The sequence below is a fragment of the Lytechinus variegatus genome, chromosome 6 (genome assembly GCF_018143015.1).
Source record: "Lytechinus variegatus isolate NC3 chromosome 6, Lvar_3.0, whole genome shotgun sequence".
Taxonomy (NCBI): domain Eukaryota; kingdom Metazoa; phylum Echinodermata; class Echinoidea; order Temnopleuroida; family Toxopneustidae; genus Lytechinus; species Lytechinus variegatus.
Window position 1 is genome coordinate 35,144,063 of NC_054745.1, and position 13,217 is coordinate 35,157,279.

General features: G+C 35.4%; 1 protein-coding gene across 3 annotated transcripts in view; it reads right to left on the reverse strand.

Moving 5' to 3' along the window:
* LOC121417406 (aldehyde dehydrogenase, dimeric NADP-preferring-like) overlaps positions 1–11,685 on the reverse strand; it is a 32,758-nt gene extending 21,073 nt beyond the window's left edge. For 2 of the 3 annotated variants that reach the window (XM_041611100.1, XM_041611098.1), the window contains exon 1: positions 11,596–11,685. The gene's annotated coding sequence lies outside the window, so the exon portion shown is untranslated. Of the gene's footprint in view, positions 1–11,551 lie in introns of all 3 variants that reach the window. The other variant, XM_041611099.1, reaches the window with a different exon arrangement.
* Positions 11,686–13,217: the final 1,532 nt, after the last annotated feature.

A 13,217-nucleotide genomic window follows, 5' to 3' on the forward strand; every position in this document is an offset into this window, starting at 1 on the left:
GGTATTTTGGCAATGTGAAAGCAAGTTATGGGAACTTTTAGCCCAGCGTGTCGTTGGGCGCGGCGCTGTGGGTGGCTGCTGGGCTAGTGATTTTGAATCGTGCGCCTTGCCTGCTTATCAGATCATACTGCGCATGCTTGTAACTTCAGGAACTTATCCCGAAGGGTATGTTTCGGGGCGGTGTGAATGCAGGAATAATTAATGGGTATCTTTTAGCCTAAAAAAGTTCTCGTAACTTAAAAGGGATTCTTATGATCGAGGCGGTTTGAAACCATCTATGTAGTCATCTTTGATCATTGTTATGATTAGGCCAAATTCAAGGACCACTGTTATCAGCATAATTTTCATTTCATTTTCGTCATCACCATTATTATTTATTGTCAGGAGAGGCGCCGATTCAAATTCCAAAACTGGGATTGTCCCAGAAAACAAGGATATCCTCATAAACCAAGACCAGTGGTGTCTTGATGAATTGAGATTCTCCTTGCTTATGGGGATATTTTTTTTTATTTACCCCTGCAGGACATAGGGGAAAGAGGGGTAAATAAGGCCACCTGTTAGGTTTAAGCTCACTGCTCAAGAATGGTAGGGTCAAATTGGATTACTGTCTGTGTATTTTTTTTCATGTATTTCAATAATATTTTAATTTTTGATAGATGAATGAGGATACACTTTTTGTGTTAATACATGATAGTAATGTATTGATATGTATAAGAATTGTGAGCAGTTACATTTATTCCCTCATATTACCTCTTATTTCCTCTTTATTAAAGGATATTCATAACATATAATGATTAAGAATATTCCAGAGTGTCTCAGTAAAGCTTTGTTAGGCATGACTATTAATGAGTAATTTTTGTTATTTCTGGAATGTACAAAGATACACAATTGAGACTCCTAGTGGTAGTGGAAAAGGACAATGAGATTAGCTATGTTGTTTACATTGTTAATTTCACTGAGGTCATTCAAGAGTCTTCTGGATTAGACTGCTCTGGAAATTGGCAGAATGTGCTTTTTAAAGACAATACTAGAAGCTTCCAGAATAGTGGAAATTTATATAAGCTGGCAGTTTCTTCAGTATATCAGATAAAATTCAGAGTTTCACACCAAACTTAATGTCAGAGCATAGTCTATTTCCATTTTAGGAATACAACATTTATCTTCTGTAAAATTATTTGCATGCCATCAATGAACTGTTTGATGTTACTTTGAGAGAGGAATTCTCAGTTTTGATCAAGATCATCAACCTGTTTTAATGAACGCTTTTCAACTTATGGATTGCTGAAATTGACTTTTAATCATCATCAACGTCGTCTTCACAGACATTTCAACTTTTTACAGTGACTCTTGTTATTCATCATGCTTTAACATCAATATCATCATCCCGATCATTGTGAACTTTAATTTAAGGAATCTGTGCCAACCAACTTTGATTTTATCTGGATCTAATCCCGTAATAGGTCCATGATTTAATACAGAACTATCATGACTTTGGATTGCACATCTAACTCTTCAAGATATGTAAGATTTTTTTTTTTTTATTAAAGTGTATGATTGATCTATTTCCTGTAATAAAAGAAAAAAAATAAAACTAAATTTTCATCGTTATTTGTTGCAGTATTGTAACAGTGAAAGTAAGTACAGATATATACATTGCATACAATTGCTTAGTAATGGTTTGTGCAGAATACTAGAAAATAAGGGTCTAGACCTACATGTACCGTAGAGGAGTAGACCAAAAAAAATTCACAATCTTTTTAGCAGTGATTAGAACTAAATGGTGGCTTAATACCTTTCCATTTTCTTTGGTGCAGACATAAAGGGTAACTAACGACAGTTCGTGTACGTGAATGGCGCGCAATCCGATATCCCTGGCTCCGTGGAGATTAAAGCACATAGTGAATTGATTTAATCTATAGTATAGGAGCCCCCCCCCCCACCTAGAGAGCTCCAGAAGATTACCATAAGCTGCCACAAGTAACAGATACTAACATGGATACCTTCAAGGTCGCGGTACCACAAACAACCAAATTGAAGAAATAAAAACATGCACTCACCTCAATTTTATCATATTTATGGATGAAGGTCTAACAGACCGCAGAATCCTGACATAGACTCGGCCTAATTCGTACATGCGCCCTTGGTATATTGATCGGCCAGTTTTGTCAGTAGAGGCGAACAGCCAATATGGAAGACTCTCTCGCCAATACGGGAGACAATCTCCCATATTGGAGACTTGCTTGGCAAAAGAACAATGTAAACAATCCCCCCCCCCAAAACATAATTTTTTCCACCCAAAATTTTGTCTCACTGAGATCAGAAGCCCATTTGTTTTGTGTGTGGATGACAACAAAAATCCTTAAAACAAAAAGTAGACGGTAAAAAAGGGGTAATTTTTTCAAGAGGAATCTGCTGATCACATTTTTATTTGCCGCCAAGGTAATCCTTTTAGTAGACTTGTTAACTGCAAAAAAAGGGGTGAACGCTGCATTTTTGAGTACAAATGTCTTGGCACAAATGTTCCTTGAGTCAAAAGAAAAGATTCATCCAAAGAGACACACTGTATCTTTAATCTTTTAAGAGTTCTAAAGACAATACACTATTTTTTAATAAATAAAACCAAAAAGGGAAAGGGTATCCTAGGCACACAGTTGGGTTATAGCCTTTACTGTGCTAGAGCACTATTACAAACGGCAGAACAATAATAATAATAATAATAATAATAATAATAGTAATAATAATAATAATTATAATAATATCAATAATGATGAATGTAAATATAAAAATATAGATATAAAAGTTGCTTTATTATACCAAAAAAATCAATTTGCCTTGCCGATGGCTTTAAAACATGATATTTTTTTAATTTAAAGTCGAAATACGGAGAGGGGATGGGGTAAATTCGGAGGGCTCCCGTGGGCTTAAATAAACAAAAATGAAAAACTTTTCTTCAGGAATCATGTTGTCTGATCTGATGTCCCATACATCTGTGTTTTCCAAGTTGACAGTAAAAGTCAAACTGGTTTTGTAAAGTAGCGGGAATGCCGGGGAGATGCAGTTTTGCCACTTTGGGGTCTCCAAAAGATATATATTTTAACAAAGTTGATATATGGATTGAGGTTAGGTACATTCGTCATGATTCATGTGCCAGAGCTTCATTAAAGCAGTAACCTGCAAAGCAATGTCTCCTGTAAATTTTCCAAGAGAAACAAATTAGAAACAAATAAAACAAAATTAATAGTGTTTTACCGATACCGAAATACATATTGCCCGTATGTATCATAGATTACAGTGTGGCAGACACACCAACAAAAGCGATACGAGAAGCCGATGGAAGCTATTGTGTTGAGATTGTGTTATCTCGAATGACATACCATTGATCGCTTTATTGTCCGATTCGTGAGTGTGACTGTGACATAGAGGTTGTTTGGTCTCGTTTTAGCGCAATATCACGTCATACATTTTGACATATTTGCCCTCTTTTCTAAGCAAATTAAGACACTAATACTGTCATGAAGCATATCAATGTTTTCGCTAATATATTCTCTTTCATGTAGAATATTGACATTTTGTATTAATTGCTGTCATTTATAAAACAGTTGAGGATTCTTGAAAAAATTCTCTTTTTAAATCATAATTTGCATAATTTATGTAAATTACATGTAGGTAATAATAAACAAGGATATCCCAATTATTTCATGACCATTTTCTTCCCTGTCTTACCTTAAGTCTTTATTTCCAATTTTAGGGCAGTTCTGGTGAAATATATATTCTGAATTACTTGTTTATACTATATCGACATAATATGCAAATTTATGCAAATTACTTGCTTATTTGCATAGATACAGCGTGTCTCTTTAGATGAATCTTTTTCTTTTGACTCAAGGAACATTTGTGCCAAAAGGGACATTTGTACTAAAAAATGCAGCGTTCAACCTCTTAACAAGTCTACTATTTTGCAGCAATGTAATTGGTCAACCAAACTGGATATTGTCTCTAAAATTGGATAACAAAACATTTTTTACAAAAGTCTCTGATATTGGAGATAATGTCCCACTTGGGAGACAGTCTCCCATATTGGTCGTGTGCCTCTACTGTTTGTTTGCAATCTTGAAAGCGAGTGAATGAACACTGCCCTTTTCTCCCCTTTTTGAGGGTCTGGCTACTGACTTGATGTTAGGATTCTGCTGACCGTTATAGACCTTCATCCATAAAATTGAAATCGAGGTGGGTGCATGATTTTTTTTCTTTAATTTTGGGTGTTTTGGGTACCCCAACCTCCAATCAGGAACGAAGTTATACATGTACATGTATAGCAAATATAAGGAAACTCTTCTTACATGTATGTCTCCTCAACTAATTTTAGAAAATATTTCTCCTAAACCCCCTTCTATCGCTCTCTTTTTATTTTGTTTTCTTCTTATTTCCAGTTGGAACTTGGATTCGAACCTTTCGCTGCGGAAAGAAGCATCTCTAGTCTGCCCCTTTACTCACTGAGCTAGCAGGAATTGTTGAAAGCCATTGGTTTCATAACACTAAAATCAACCGATATTACGACTAGTCTACTCTCCAAGAGTAATGGGTAGACTCTTTCTATTTTCAGACTTAATAAATCGATGCCATTGGGAATTACACACACTGAAGATTTTGACAGAAGAAACCCATTTTTTGGTAGGTAATCAACCTTTTCTTTCTAAAGTTATGTTAGATAATTCTTGACAAAAATCCTCCATATTTTTTTTTTTTTTCAATTTTAGTGGAGGGGACATATGGAAATCTTGCCTTTTTTGTTCTTTGATTCTGGGTGTTTCAGGTACCCCAACCTCCAATCATTCAGGAACAAGGTTTATAGGCAATATAAACTCGTTCTCGGCAGCATACCAGGCATTGGACAAAATATTAATTGCTTCTCTTCCTCCACATCCCTCATCCCAAGTATTACTAACTAATCCCACTCGATCAAACGTCAGAAGCGTATAAATAAATCATCTCTAATGTAAATAAAAAGGGCAAATACATTTAATGAAATAAAACTCACTGACTTTTCCAGCGTGACAATTGATCTTGTCAAGCGCTTCTCTGGTGTTCTATGGTGTCAAATCGAAGAATAAAAAAAATCACAAGAAACCAGAGAGGTTTATCATCCGTTTGGACGAAACCTTGCCCCTGATGCATTCTGGTAAGGAAGTCTCGATAGCCTCTATCAAGACAACTTGGAAATTTTATTCTCAAAACATTGTAATCTTTTTTTCTTATCTTTCAGGCTTGATATCACTCCCTATGCTGAGCGAGTAGATCTATAATTAGCGCATATAATGCCAAAGTGCGCTAAGAAGATAAGAACATATTGTAGATAAGTGATATTCTGAAAATGTTTGTCTTCATGTTTCATCTTTCTTATCTAATATTCATGATAGCTAGAGGGTTATCACATCTCTTTCTGTTTTTTTTCTTTATTTTTATGCATCAATTTCTTCTTTCTTTTCTTTCTTTAATTTTTTCTGCATTTTTATTTTCCTTTTTCCTTTCTTTCTTTCTTTCTTTTCTCTTTGATTTCTTTCTCGCTCTTTTATTTCTTTGCCCTTTCTCCCATTGGCTTCTTTCCTTCATTTTTTGTTCTTCCGTAGTTCCTCTTTCATTCATTCATTCTTTTTACTTTTCCCCCTTATTTGTTTTTTTTTCCTCTACATCACCCTTTTAAATGCCGGGAGGCAAGGTAGGATGTAGTGAGATGACGGGGTATAAGGCGTGGTTAATCAGTCTATATGGATAAGGAAAATAAAAGATGAAATGAATTATGAAATAGATGACGCAAGCTTTATCATATTTTTGTTGACAACAAAAAAAATTGATTGTTTTTTCAAGTAGTACAATATCTACGTCTTCATCAAACATAGTCCACGTCCTGGACGATTTTTACTGATTGGGCAAACCATAACCAACACACACACGCCCGGGCCCGCGCCCTCCACTGATTCACTTATCCCCAGTGATTCACCTTACCCAGGCCAGGCCACTGATTCACTTTCCCCGAAAAAAAAATCGTCCAGGCCATCTCGGCAGAGAGAGGGAAGATAATGAAGTTGTGACCTTTGTCTGACCCAGAGGTTACGACCGCCCCTCGCAGATATTGCGCAAGGAGCACATGAATATTCAAGTATGTTTGAACGCAAGCTAGCGCATTGACCTCGCAGGGCGAGGGCATGACCTGTACTGTGTGCACAGTATACAGTACCATTGGTACAATGAACATAAACAATGCACGTGAGTTTGGATTGGAGAAAAGCATAATGGCTACCAAAAGATGGCATAGGCGGATCCAGGGGGGGCCAGAGGGGAGCAAAAAGAAAGAAACAAGGGGAAAGAAAGAAAAAAAAAGGGAAAAGAGAGGAAAAAAAGAAGGGGAAACGTAAGAGGAGGAAGACGAGTGAATAAAATAAGATGGGGGAAGACTTGGACAATAATTTTTAAAAATCCTTCATGTTGGGATGTAAAATTTTCGCTCGCGCTCGCATTGCCTTTGAGCTAAATATTGAGCTTAGAATGTGAAATTTTGAAGTCAACATACACAAACATATTTCAGGTCGCAAATTGAACTTTCATTATTTTGTTTGATTTACAAATTGAATTTAAGAAAGTGCTCTGTAAAAATTTATGTAAAAATTTATGTGGTCTGAATATTAACAATTTCTGCTTGCGCTGCACGCTCGCAATATTTGTTTGTCAGGTACCTTTTATTTTCGTGTATTCCATAAAGTTATCAAAATATCCCTTTTCAAGTCTGATTGCCAAAACGTATCAGCTAGCGCTGCACGTTCGCATTTTCATGTTTCATTGGTGAGTTATGTATGTATCTCAATATCAATTCTAAAGCAAACTATTTAAAATCCCCATTTGATGACATGTAGTTTATCAAAAATTTCTGCTCGCATTGATTTTTGAAAGATATTAACTCATGCATCATATTCATAATTACAAATTGCTTTAAATGTCCAGTTTTTCAGGTATAGTTTCGCGCTCTCATGCATTGGAAGCGAAATAGGAAGATAGTCATCATGTTCATATTATGACATAATAAAAATGTCCCGGTCCTATGTCAAAACTCAAAGTAATAATAATGAAACATATCAGCTCTTTTTTTTTTAACTGTGATCCATATCCACCTCACAATTTTCCCACAAAGTGCTTGAAATACATAGCTTAAATTGACCTTCTTTCAGATCAGAATATCATATATTTCTTAGCTCGCGCTTTGCGCTCGCTTTACTGATTTTCAAAAGAAAGATATTTAGAATACCAAATTCTAGGTCACGATCGAAATCTACAACATGCGAGTGCACATTCTTCAGATGCGCAGCTGGTTCTCTATCTAAATCATTATCCAGTTTCAGATCACAATATCAATAATTGTTTGCTGGCGATTTGCTCTCGCATTATTTTTTTCCGCTCGCGCTTCACGCTCGCATCAATTGTTTAGTTATATACTTATCCTTTTCATGATTCCAAAAAAAAAGCTTAGAATTTCCATTCTTCAGTTAGAAATGTCAAAAATTTTCAGCTCGCGCTTCGCGCTCGCATTATTAATGTACGTTGATTTCCAATTACTGATCCTTTTCATGATTTAAAAACATGAATAGAGTGTTCCACTTTGGGGTTTAAATCTCGAAGTTTTTAGCTTGCGCTTCGCGCTCGCATCACTTAACATATGTAACGTCTTCATGGCCTACAAGCAGCCGTTAACAGATCCTTTTTATCAGATCAAAACGTATATCAAAAATAAATTAAAAAAAAAAAATCTGCTCGCTCTTTGCGCTCGCATTATTAATGTATGATGATTCTCAATTACTCATCCTTTTCATGATTAAAAAAATATGAATATAGAGAGTCTCATTTTTTAGGTTTAAATCTCGATTTTTTCTGCTCGCACTTCGTGCTCGCATCAATCAATTAGATATATACTTATCCTTTTTCATTCTTCAGATAAAAATGTCCAAATTTCTGCTCGCTCTTTGTGCTCGCATTATTGATATAGGATGATTTCCAATTACTCATCCTTTTCATGATTGAAATAATATGAAAAGAGAGTCTCAATTTTAGGTTTAAATCTCGAATTTTTCTACTCGCACTTCGTGCTCGCATCAATTAATTAGATATATACTTATCCTTTTTCATTCTTCAGGTAAAAATGTCAAAATTTCAGCTCGCTCTTTGCGCTCGCATTATTTGATAATTGAAATATGTAACGTCTTCATGGCTAACAAGCTGCCGTTAACAGATCCTTTTTTTATCAAATCAAAACATATCTTAAAAATTTTCTGCTCGCGCTTCGCGCTCGCACTTAAAATAAGGCTTATGATATTATATGAATATATATATATATATTTAACTTAGTGACTATTAGGACTACCCCTTCAAAGAAACAAACAAAAATTAACTTTGAGTGGCCGATCTGGGAAAATGTGGCTGAAAAAAAATTCCGGCCCCCCCCCCATTGGCGAAGGCTGGATCCGCCCCTGAGATGGTGTATTGTTTGTGACTCGCAACTGGTAACTTGTAACAGTTATGTAAGGATAAAGTCTGTGAAAGTTGCTAGAGCTGGATTTCAAGAACAATTACAAGAAATTTTCGGAAATATTTCGTCCAATTCTTTCGACTGTATTTGCGACAGATGCGTGACAAAAGTACGGAATGTGCACAAGTCCATTGAACTTTGCCAGGAACTTAGGGATCGATACAGAGTCAACAAAACGTAATCATAGTTACAACCTGTCATCTTCCATTTCTACACTATTAAAGACTATCCCCAACAGGCGGAATGTACTAGGAAGGGAAGCTAATGAAAGAAGAAAACGTAAAATTGCTTTTTCTCCAGGAACTCCACCTTCTCGAGTAAGTACAACGAGTAGATCTAACTACGTTAGTCAAGTTCATGTGCCCATGCTGTCTCGTACTTAGTAACTCGTCAAAATAAAAATATGTTTTTATATCGATCATGTCGATATAGCCTGAGTCTGAGTGAAGTTAAAAATCCCAAAGTTTAGGACTAGATTCTAGACCAATCTGACTTTAAGCCCTTTAAGCCCTTATTTAAAAACAGACGTCTAGAAAAGTTGTCTTCCACTTTCCTTTGAAAATAATCAAATAATAAATATGGTATATTACGACAGTTTGATAATACCAAAAATAAAGATTTTCTCCAGTGTAATGAATTAGGGGTTATGTTGATCTTATTAAGTTATAAGTGATGAGTGATTCAAACCAATCAAGTGATACAAATATAGTAGGCCTACAAAGTTTGGCAAAGAGAATATAACATAAAAGGTTTGGGACCCAAATAGAAGAGCTTGTGAAAGGGCCATTTGATGAAAGTAATATAAATCAAAGGAAGATATCTTACAGCAACATCATAATGTAATGATGATAAACAAACATACATACAAAACAAAAATAATATAAGATGAAGTATAAAATGATAAAACATTGTAGCAAAAATATTGATGATAAAAACCAAACATAAAAAAAACGAGAATAATACAAATATATTTACAATGATAAACTAGAAAGTAAACAAAAGATTAATTAAAGACATTTTGCAAGCTCTGAAATAAGATTTTTGACATATTGGCAATTTTGGAATTCCAAAATGAGTTCAAAGCAGTTTTTGTTCTTCCATATGGTTGATGGTTGACAAGAGTTCTCTGACGTGTAATGTATGTAGATCTACATCAATTATGCCGGGGAGTAGCATTAAAGGTCAAGTCCACCTTAGAAAAATGTTGATTTGAATCAATAGAGAAAAATCAGACAAGCACAATGCTGAAAATTTCACCAAAATCGGATGTAAAATAAGAAAGTTATGACATTTCAAAGTTTTGCTTATTTTCAACAAAATAGTTATATGAACGAGCCAGTTACCTCCAAATGAGAGAGTCGATGACGTCATTCACTCACTATTTCTTTTGTTTTTATTGTTTGAATTATACAATATTTCAATTTATACGAATTCGACAATTAGGACCTTCTTGCCTGAAGCATAAAATGTTAAAATAATGGAATTCCACGTGTTTATAGGGATGAATGAAACTTCATTTTACATGACAATGATGAGAAAATAAAAATATTTAATATTTCATATAATAAAATACAAAAGAAATAGTGAGTGATGTCATCAACTCTTGTTGAATTTTTCTCTTTTTATTCAAATTCAAGTTTTTGTTGAGGTGGACTTGTCCTTTAAACCTAACAATAAGTCAATTAATACTACAGTGATCTCGGGATGATGAACAGAGTCTGGATGTTTGATTTGTTGATTTAATTATGAGACAGAAATCTTTCGTGCAGTGCTTTTAATTTAACATGATTTCCACCCACCCCCCCCCCAACATAATTATATGTATGTATGGGAGTGTGTATGTATTGACTATACATTATGTATTTATTTATGTATTATATTATGTATGTATTTATTTACAGATCGGTGCTGCTTGGAAAATCACACTTTTTCCAAAGCCAGTTGGCAAACTAAAAAGGAATCATGTCCTCGCAAAAATGACGACAATGCTGTGACCTGTTCACCCTTGAATTGGAGACCAAGACGACGTGATGTCTCTTCGATAGCTCTCCCCACGACTTTCTCTGACTCGTTATGGCGATCTCCACGGGCACGGTAGTCAGCCATCATTCTTGTAACAGAAAATGGCTAAGAAAGTCAACTACATGTATCTAAACGGTCAATGAGTAGATCGACTTGATAAACAGAAGATAACGCCAAAATATTAAAGAATAACCTTGGGGAGTACAAGTAAACGATCCGAAAACAAAACAGGGAAGTGTTATGTATATTATCTACATGACACTTCCCTGAACAAACGATGCAAGCATGCGTTGTATCAAGGAGCTTAGAAGCTCCTTGGTTGTATATACGAGTACAACAACAGCTATGTAGCATGCACATGTACATGGTGTAATTTTTTCCATGATGTATCAATAATTTTATTTCTTTATCATATAAAATCGTTCAAAAAATACTCAACCAAAAATAATTTTCATATTTACAAATATTTTTAAAGAATATTTTACAGAGATTGTGTGACGAATATTCGTAAAATAGATTTATATATTTTATTAATGTGAGTTAATTAAAAAATATCCTTGAAATAAGACTGGGAACACCGTCCCCCAAAACTGTCACTTGTAGTTACGTAATGGCACCGAGGAGAACGCCGTTCTGATTGACAGGGTTTGTCGACCAATCGGAATCGAGAGCGAGGGAGACTGGGCTCAGTGGGCGGAATATCAGTTCCCTTGAATCTGACGGGGAACTTGCCAAGATTCACTGGACTGTTGTTTCATATGACTATTCAGGGTGTGTGTATGCGAGTACTGTTATGGGGTTGTAGTGTGCTGGGTGTTTGGTAGTCGTGTCGTACAAAATAACAACAGTCCAGGAGGTGGACTACATCAAACATAGAGAGTGCATGTAAAATCGGTGAGTTTTCTTTGGATGGAAAGGTTATTATTTTTTGTAATACCTACATTCGCAATTACTTACTTTCTTTTTTGATAAATTTTAAATGGATAGCAAGGGATCTCTACCTTGATGCAGTTGAGGTCGAGCGATGAGGCTGAGCCGAAGATGATTGTCGGGCCGATCGATGTCACAGTCGCGGATGCCGGGAGACGAGGTAGGTTGTAGTGAGATGACAGGGTATGAGGCGTGGGTCATCAGTCTATTTGGGAAATAAAAGATGAAATGAATTATGAAATAGATGATGCAAGCTTTATTATATTATTGTTGACGCTATAAAAATATGATTGTTGCGCAAGTAATCCAATACAAGGATTTTCTCACAGAGTATATCAGTTTAAAGCGATGTATAAAAGTAAAATCTAAATTATTCATTTTAGGTGCTAAATTTCGAGAAATACGGAATAAACCAGGAAAATAATATTGGTTTGAAGCATTGACATAACGTAGTATTTTCAATTGGATTCGTATCTATTCATTATGCTTACCTGTTTGTTGTCAGACTGAAGTACCTTTAATGGGCAGAGGTTCCCGAAATCGGGTATGGTCCAAAATAATGAGCCGAAGATGATTGTCGGGCAGATCGATGTCACAATCGCGGATGCCGGGAGACGAGGTAGGTTGTAGTGAGACGACAGGGTATGAGGCGTGGGTCATCAGTCTATTTGGGAAATAAAAGAAATGGATAATGAAATAGATGATGCAAGCCTTATTATAATATCTTTGTTGACGACATGAAAATATTATAGTTGCGCAAGTAATCCAATACAAGGATTTTCTCATAGAGTATATCAGTTTAAAGCGATGTATAAAAGTAAAATCTAAATCATTAGAATTTAGGCGCTAAATTTCGAGAAACACAGAATAAACCAGGAAAATAACATTGGATTGAATCATTGACATAACGTAGTATTTTGAACTGTTACCTGTTTGTTGTCAGATTGAAGTCCCTATGATGGGTATAGGTTCCCGAAATCAAGTATGGTCCAGAATCTGTTACAATGAAATAACCAAATAAAAGTATGATAATATCTATACGATATCGATAAAATATTGTAATTTTTCATTATCTACTCTGCACATATATGTCAATTCCGTTGCTGCTATACATTAATTTAAACATCATTGCACAGTATCGCCAACCCCGTTAATTTTTATTTGCAGAAATAAGAAACTATTTTTAAAAATATATAAGTAAAGCACTATACAAATTAAGCTTTTCGACTTACCTTATTTTCTTAGTCCAGGCTTTTTCTTAGTCAAGTGCTTCTGTTATATGTCCCGAAGTATATTAACTTGATCATAAAGTAACTAAAAATGTTTCTGTTCATCAACGTTCAATAAAATATGTACAATTGTATACATTGGCCTTAATTTTGAATGATTGGTGGCCAAACATGCAGCACCTGACGGTCTACTTGAAGTCTGAATCGCTGGAAGTCCATTCCAAAGTTTTTTTGCAGACAGGCGATTTTGTGTTAGATTTTTTTACGAAGAGATTTCCCTTTCTTCTTTTTTGTGCAGGCGGTCCACATTCATCTTCGGATTGAACTTCCTCATAGCCGTCCGGCATAAACGCATGTCTCATAGATGTAATATCTGCCCTTGCCTTACTTGTGGTGGGTTCACTTGCTGCATCTATGGAAAGGAACGAGGATTGTTCGTCACTGACATCCTTTCGGGCATAGGT